Raw genomic sequence first — 8,130 nt, 5'->3', positions numbered from 1 at the left:
AAGTGAAGAATACACTAGAAGTCAGGTGCAGGTTAGATGATACAGAGGAACAAATCAACACCCTGGAAGGCAGAATACTGGAAATCTCTGAACAGAAAAAAATTTAATAAAAAGAAATGAAAACAACTTAAAAGACTTCTTCTAGGACACCATCAACCCTACTAACATTAACATTATAGGGAGAGAAGGGTAAGAGAGAGAGAAAGAACAGAGAACATTTTGAGGAAATAATAGTTGAAAACATCCCTAAACTGGGAAAGGAAATAGACATCCATGTCCAAGAAGTATCAAGATTACCAAACAGGATCAATCCAAAGAAGACCACACCAAGACACACTGTAATTAACAGAGCAAAAATTAAAGATAAATTGTTGCTGTTCAGGCGCTCAGTCATGTCTGACTCTTTGTGACCCCATGGCCTGCAGCACACCAGGCTTCCCTGTCCTTCACCATCTCCCAGAGTTCGCTCAAATTCATGTCCATTGAGTCTGTGATGCCACCCAACCATCTCATTCTCTCTCATCCCCTTTTCCGCCTGCCTTCAATCTTTCAGCATCGGGGTTTTTTCCAATGAGTTGGCTCTTCACATCAGGGGCCAAAGGATTAGAGCTTCAGCTTCAGCATCAGTCCTTCCAATGAATATTCAGTGTTGATTTCCTTTTCAACTGACTGATTTGATCTTGCAGTCCAGTGAAAGTGAAAGTCACTTTGTTGTGTCCAGCTCTTTGCAACCGCATGAACGATACAGTCCATGGAATTCTCCAGGCCAGAATACTGGAGTGGGTAACCATTCCCTTCTCCAGGGAATCTTCCCAACCCAGGGATCAAACCCAGGTCCCACACATTGCAGGTGGACTCTTTATCAGCTTAGCCACCAGGGAAGCCCGAAATGTTAGTCACTCAGTCGTGTTCTACTCTTGGGACCCTATGGACTGTAGTGCTATGGACAGGTTACTCTGTCCATAGAATTCTCCAGGCAAGAATACTGGACTGGGGTGCCATGCCCTTCTCCAGGGCATCTTCCCAACCCAGGGACTGAACTCCGGTCTCGCCACATTGCAGTCAGGTTCTTTACCACATGAGCCACCAGGAAAGCTCCATGCAGTCCAAGGGACTCTCAAGAGTCTTCTCCAACACCACAATTTGAAAGCACCAATTTTTCACCACTCAGCCTTCTTTATGGCCCAAATTTCACATCCCTACAGGACTACTGGAAAACCCATAGCTTTGACTATATGGACTTTTGCTGGCAAAGTAATAGCTCTGCTTTTTAATACACTGTCTAGGTTTGTCATAGCTTTTCTTCCAATGAGCAAGCCTCTTTTAATTTGGTGGCTGCAGTCACCATCTGCAGTGATTTTGGAGCCCAAGAAAATAAAGTCTGTCACTGTTTCCATTGTTTCCCCATCCATTTGCCATGAAGTGATGGGACCAGATGCCATGATCTTCATATTCTGAATCTTGAGTTTTAAGCCAGCTTTTCACTCTTCTCTTTCACCCTCATCAAGAGACTCTTTAGTTCCTCTTTGTTTTCTGCCATTACAGTGGTGTCATCTGCATTTCTGAGGTTACTGATATTTCTCCTGGCAATCTTGATTCCAGCTTGTGCTTCATTCAGCCTGGCATTTTGCATGATGTATCCTGTATATATATTAAATAAGCAGGATGACAATATATGGTTTTGATGTACTCCTTTCCCAATTTTGAACCGGTCTGTTGTTCCATGTCTGGTTCTAACTGTTGCTTCTTGACCAGAATACAGGTTTCTCAGGAAGCAGGTAAGGTGGTCTGGTATTCCCATCTCTTGAAGAATTTTCCAGTTTGTTGTGATCCACACAGTCAAAGGCTTTAGCATAGTCAGTGAAGCAGAAGTAAATGTTTTTCTACAATTCCTTTAATTTTTTCTATGATCCAATGGATGTTGGCAATTTGATCTCTGGCTCCTCTGCCTTTTCTAAATCCAGCTTGTATATCTGGAAGTTCTCAGTTCATGTACTGTTGAAGCCTTGCTTGAAGGATTTTTAGCATTACCTTGATAGCATGAAAAATTAATTGTGCGGTTGTTTGAACATACTTTGGCATTGCCTTTCTTTGGGATTGGAATGAAAACTGACCTTTTCCAGTCCTGTGGCCACTGCTGAGTTTTCCAAATTTCCTGGCATATTGAGTGCAGCACTTTCACAGCATCATCTTTTAGGATTTGAAATAGCTCAACTGGAATTCCATTACCTCTACTAGCTTTGTTTGTAGTAATGTTTCCTAAGGCTCACTTGACTTCACGCTCCAGGATGTCTGGCTCTAGGTGACTGATCACACCATGGTGGTTATTAGAATTATTAAGATCTTTTTTTGTACAGTTCTTCTGTGTATTCTTGCCACCTTTTCTTAATATCTTCTGATTCTGTTAGGTCCATACAATTTCTGTCCTATATTGTGCCCATCTTTGCATGAAATGCTCCCTTGGTATCTCTAATTTTCTTCTAGAGATCCCTAGTCCTTCCTATTCTATTGTTTTCCTCTATTTCTGTGTGATGTTCACTTAAGAAGGCTTTCTTATCACTCCTTGCTTTTCTTTGGAACTCTGCATTCAGTTGGGTCTATTCTGCCTTTTGGTTTTTTTGCCCTTTTGCGTCTCTTCTCTTCTCAGCTATTTCTAAGACAATCATTTTCCCTTGTTGCATTTCTTTTTCTTTGGCATGGTTTTGGTCACCACCTCCTGTACAATGTGACAAACCTCTGTCCATAATTCTTCAGACACTCTATCAGACCTAATTCCTTGAATCTATTTGTCACTTCCACTATATAGTCATAAAGGATTTGATTTAGATATTACCGTAATGGCCTAGCGGTTTTCCCTACTTTCTTCAAATTAAGTCTGAAGTTTGCAATAAGGAGCTCGTGTTCTGAGCCACTGTCAATTCTGGGTCTTGTTTTTGCTGACTGTATAGAGCTTCTCCATCTTTGGCTGCAAAGAAGAGAATCAGTCTAATTTCACTGCTGACCATCTGGTGACACCTACATGTAGAATCATTTCTTGTGTTGTTGGAAGAGGGTATTTGCTATGACAAGTGAGTTCTCTTGGCAAAACTCTGTTAGGCTTTGCCCTGCTTCATTTTATACTCCAAGGCCAACTTGCCTGTTACTCCAGGTATCTTTTGACTTCCTACTTTTGCATTTCCCCTAGGATGAAAAGGACATCTTTCTTGGGTGTTAATTCTAGAAGATCTTGCAGGTCTTCACAGAACTGTTCAACTTCTTTGGCATTGGTGTTTGGGGCATAGACTTGGATTACTGTGATGTTGAATGATTTGCTTTGGAAATGAACAAAGATCATTCTGCCATTTTTGAGATTGCACACAAGTACTGCATTTCGGACTCTTCTGTTGACTATGAGGGCTACTCCATTCCTTCCAAGGGATTCTTGTCCACAGTAGTAGTAAATATAATGATCATATCAATCGAATTTGCCCATCCCATCCATTTTAGTTCCTAAGATGTTGATGTTCACTCTTGCCATCTCCTGTTTGAACATCCAATTTACCTTGATTCATGGACCTAACATTCCAGGTTTCTATGCAGTATTGTTCTTTATAGCATCAGACTTTACATTCACCACCAGACACATCCACAACTGGGTGTCAGTTCCACTTTGGCTCTGCCTCTTCAGTATTTCTGGAGCTATTTCTCTCCTTTTTCCCAGTAGCATATTGGACAGCTACCAACTTGGGGGACTCATCTTCCAGAGTCATACCTTTTTGCCTTTTCATACTGTTCATGGGTTCTCAAGGCAAGAATACTGAAGTAGTTAGCCATTCCCTTCTCCAGTGGACCACATTTTGTCAGAACTCTCCACCATGACCTGTCTGTCTGGGGTTGCCCTACATGACATGGCTGATAGTTTCACTGAGTTTTAAACCCCTAGCTAAAACTCAATACTCAATGGTGAAAACTGAAACTATTTCCTCTAAGATCAGAAACAAGTCAAGGATACATACTCTGGCCACTTTAATTCAATGTATTATTGGATGTCCTAGCCACAGCAGTCAGATAATAGAAAAAATAAAAGGAAAACAGATTGGAAAGAAAGACATAAAACTGTCACGGGTTGCAGATAACATAACATGATACTATGGGTAGAAAATCCTCAGTTCAGTTCAGTTCAGTCGCTCAGTTGTGTCCAACTCTTTGTGACCCCATGGACTGCAGCACACCAGGCTTCCCTGTCCATCACCAACTCCCAGAGCTTGCTCAAACTCATGTACATCAACTCAGTGAGGCCATCCAACCATCTCATCCTCTGTCATCCCCTTCTCCTCCTGCTTTCAATCTTTCCCAGCATCAGGGTCTTTTCCAATGAGTCAGTTCTTCACATCAGGTAGCCAAAGTATTGGAGTCAGCTTCAGCATCAGTCCTTCCAATAAATATTCAGGATTGATTCCCTTTAGGATTGACTGGTTGGATCTCCTTGCAGTCCAAGGGACTCTCAAGAGTCTTCTCCAACATCACCATTCAAAAGCATCAGTTCTTAGGTGCTCAGCTTTCTTTATGGTCCGACTCTCACATCCATACATGACTACTGGAAAAATCATAGCTTCAACTAGAGGGACCTTTTTAGCAAAGTAATATCTCTACTTATTAATATCCTGTCTAGGTTGGTCATAGCTTTTCTTCCAAGGAGCAAGCATCTTTTAATTTCATGGCTGCAGTCACCATCCACAGTGATTTTGGAGCCTAAGAAAATAGTCCAAGAAAATGGAAACACTGTTTCCATTGTTTCCCCATCTATTTGCCATGAAGTGATGGGACTGGATGCCATGATCTTAGTTTTTGAAGTTGAGTTTTAAGCCAACTTTTTCACTCTCCTCTTTCACTTTCATCAAGAGGCTCTTTAGTTCTTCTTCGCTTTCTGCCCTAAGAGTGGTGTCATCTGTGCATCTGAGGTTGATATTTCTCCTGGCAATCTTGATTCCAGATTGTGCTTCATCCAGCCTGGCATTTCACATGATGTACTCTGCATATAAGTTAAATAAGCTGAGTGACAATCTTCTTCAAACCTTTCCCCAAAATTGAAGGGATGGAAACATTTCTAAACTCATGCTATGAGTCCAGCATTACCCTGATACCACAGTCAGACAAAGACACTACAAAAAAGGAAAACTATAGATCAATATACCTGATGAATATGGAAGTAAAAATCCTAACAAAATACAAGGAAACAAAATTCAATATCATAATAAATTCCATGTGATCAAGTGGGATTTATTCATTAAATGCAAGGATAGTTTGACATATACAATTCAATCAATGTAGTACATCACATTAATGGAATGATTGTGGGGAAATGACAATATCACCTCAACTGATGTTAAAAAAGCATTTAACAAAATTTTACACCTTTTCATTGTAAAAACTCAACAAACTAGGAATAGAAGGAAATAACCTCAGCATAACATTTGTAACAGCCAAAAACTGGAAACAACCCAAATATCCTTCAACAAGTGAATGGTTAAACAACTGTTATACATCCGTACCATGGAATGCTGCTGCTGCTGCTGCTGCTGCTGCTGCTGCTGCTGCTAAGTCGCTTCAGTCGTGTCCGACTCTGTGCGACCCCACAGACAGCCTCCTACCAGGCTCCTCTGTCCCTGGGATTCTCCAGGCAAGAACACTGGAGTGGGTTGCCATTTCCTTCTCCAATGCATGAAAGTGAAAAGTGAAAGTGAAGTCGCTCAGTCATGTCCGACTCTGTGCAACTCCATGCACTGCAGCTTACCAGGCTCCTCCGTCCATGGGATTTTCCAGGCAAGAGTACTGGAGTGGGGTGCCACTGCCTTCTGAAATGCTACTCAGCAACAAAAAGAAATAAATTAATGATATATGCAATAGCTTGGCTGGTTCTTCAGAGCATTATGATTTCTCAGGGGGGAGGAAAACAATCTCAAAAGATCCCACACTGAATGATTCCACTTATTTAACCTTCTTGAAATGACAGAATTATAGACATGGGAAGTTAGTGGTGGCCAGGGCTTAGAGAGAGAAGGGACTGGTGGGGAGGTATACCACGAGTGACTATAAAGCTTTATGCAGATCTTCCTGGTGGTGAAATAATCCTGTATTTGATTTCACTGATGACTCTGTGAATCTATAGTCGATAAAATGGCATCAGACTACACATAAACACTGTGCCAGTGTTAATTTCCTGGCTTGATATTGTACTATAATTATGGAAGAAGCCATCGGGAGAAACTGGATGAGGGTACATGGGGCCTCTCTTGTACTATCTTTGCAACTTTCTGTGCATCTATGATTATTTCAAAATAAAATACCAACATACACTGTCACACAAAGCCCTTGGAAACATGGCACACTTTATTCTGATGGACGAAGAGCTGACATCGTAGCCATGCATTCTCACCATAAGTGTGTGAGTCTGGCACCTAAGAGCTTCTCTTCTCTTAAACTATCCTTCATCACACATCCTCCTACGGTCCTGGCACATCACTTCGGCAGCCAGGACCTTCCTCCATCTTGCTTGTTCCTTTCTCTCCCTCCTCGACTGTGTTCTGGAGTAGAGTTTACTCCCATCTGTCCCCTCCAACAATTCCCTCACACCTCCACCTTGGGCTGCCAATCATATGCGATGTCACCACGCCCACGGCAAGGTAACCAATCAGAGGTAGCCATCCTCCTTCCATCGGGATAAACATGTGACTCAAATTGGACCAATCAGAGTCCTCGCAGGGAGTTGCTCTGTGAAAACTGCCCTACTGGTTCAGGGTGGAGCATTCTCGCTGCTGCGTACCTTGGGAGCACCACTCACAACGTGTTTTACAAAACATTTCTCTCAGAGGGAATCTAAGGGTGAGTCCCAGAGGAAAAAAGCTGTGGGAAGGAAGGACTTACCAAAATGTCAAGTCTAAAAAAAAAGTCTACACGAGGCAAGGCAAAAAGGGCTTCTCTGGGTGGAGACAAGCCAGGAAGGAGAGGACTATAGCCAAGCAGGTGGGCCTTGCCCAGGCACATCTGCCTCCCAGACCACCCACATTCCCTCACAGGAGCATGATGCCCTCACATGGGCCAGCATCCTGGCCACATGGCTGCCAGCAGCCAAGGATGCCCCACTGTGCCTCTGACAGCCCCCCGGGGCAGACCCAGCTGCTTCCAAAGTTGATGTCTTAGTGCCACACTTCCATGGAAGTCTTTGTGGGCTCACCCATCACTCCACTGCTGTGCAGGATGGGGGATCTGATGGAGGGGGCCAGAGGCTTAGAGCACTAGGGTTCAGGAGGGTTATGCAGAGGCATTCTCATCACGGGAAGGCCAAGGTTGCAGGGACTAGAATAAGTATCTCCTGGGAGGCCAGAGTCCCTGGGGGTGGATGAGGCCAGTGGGGCAGACCAATCTAGTGAAGGGGAAGTGGGGCTGGAGATAAGGAGCGGAACCTGAGTCCCAGCCTGCTGTTTCGCCATCACTGACTCCACACCAAGCTCAGGGCTTCAGAGCCTCTGTGAGGAACAGAGCCTGGCTGGCTCAGCTGAGGACTTAGGCTTGTTTTTCCTTTAGCCCCCAACGCAGACACACACAGTCCTCCTCCCTCTCCCCCTGCCCCAGTCCAGGGCCCAGCCCCCAGACTGGCTCTGGCAGAGTGCTGTCTCTGCCCTCACCTGGCCACCTCACTCACTGGCCCTGAGGCCCTGCTTTCCCCTGCCCTGTTCCTGGCGCCCAGCCCCCGGCCACCCCAGGCAGCCAGGCCCAACCAAGGCAGGCTGTTTTGGAAAAGTGCTGGGAGGTGGCAGAATGTGCGGTCTGTGAGTTCCCTCCAACCTGGCGCCCCAACCCCTAGACAAACAGCGACCGTGTCGGCCTGTCCACAGTGGCCTGTGTTCTCCTTCCAGGCCAGGAGATCCCAGGGGCAGGCAGCCGTGCGGGAGACGTCACTCGCCCACTGGGCCCACGGGGGAGAGGCCAGGACAGACTGGGTGATGACAGGCCAGCCACCCGCCCAGCCGGGCCCTCCCACCCCGTGGCAGGGCGGTCAGACCGAGGGCAGCTCGAGGACCAGGCTTCCTTCACCTCTGCTGCCACACAGGACATTCCACTGGGAGAGATGGAATTTACACTCTGAAAAAC

Source organism: Oryx dammah, unplaced genomic scaffold, assembly GCF_014754425.2.
Source record: "Oryx dammah isolate SB20612 unplaced genomic scaffold, SCBI_Odam_1.1 HiC_scaffold_25, whole genome shotgun sequence".
In the NCBI taxonomy this organism is placed as follows: Eukaryota; Metazoa; Chordata; class Mammalia; order Artiodactyla; family Bovidae; genus Oryx; species Oryx dammah.
Note: the sequence above shows the minus strand (reverse complement) of the source record.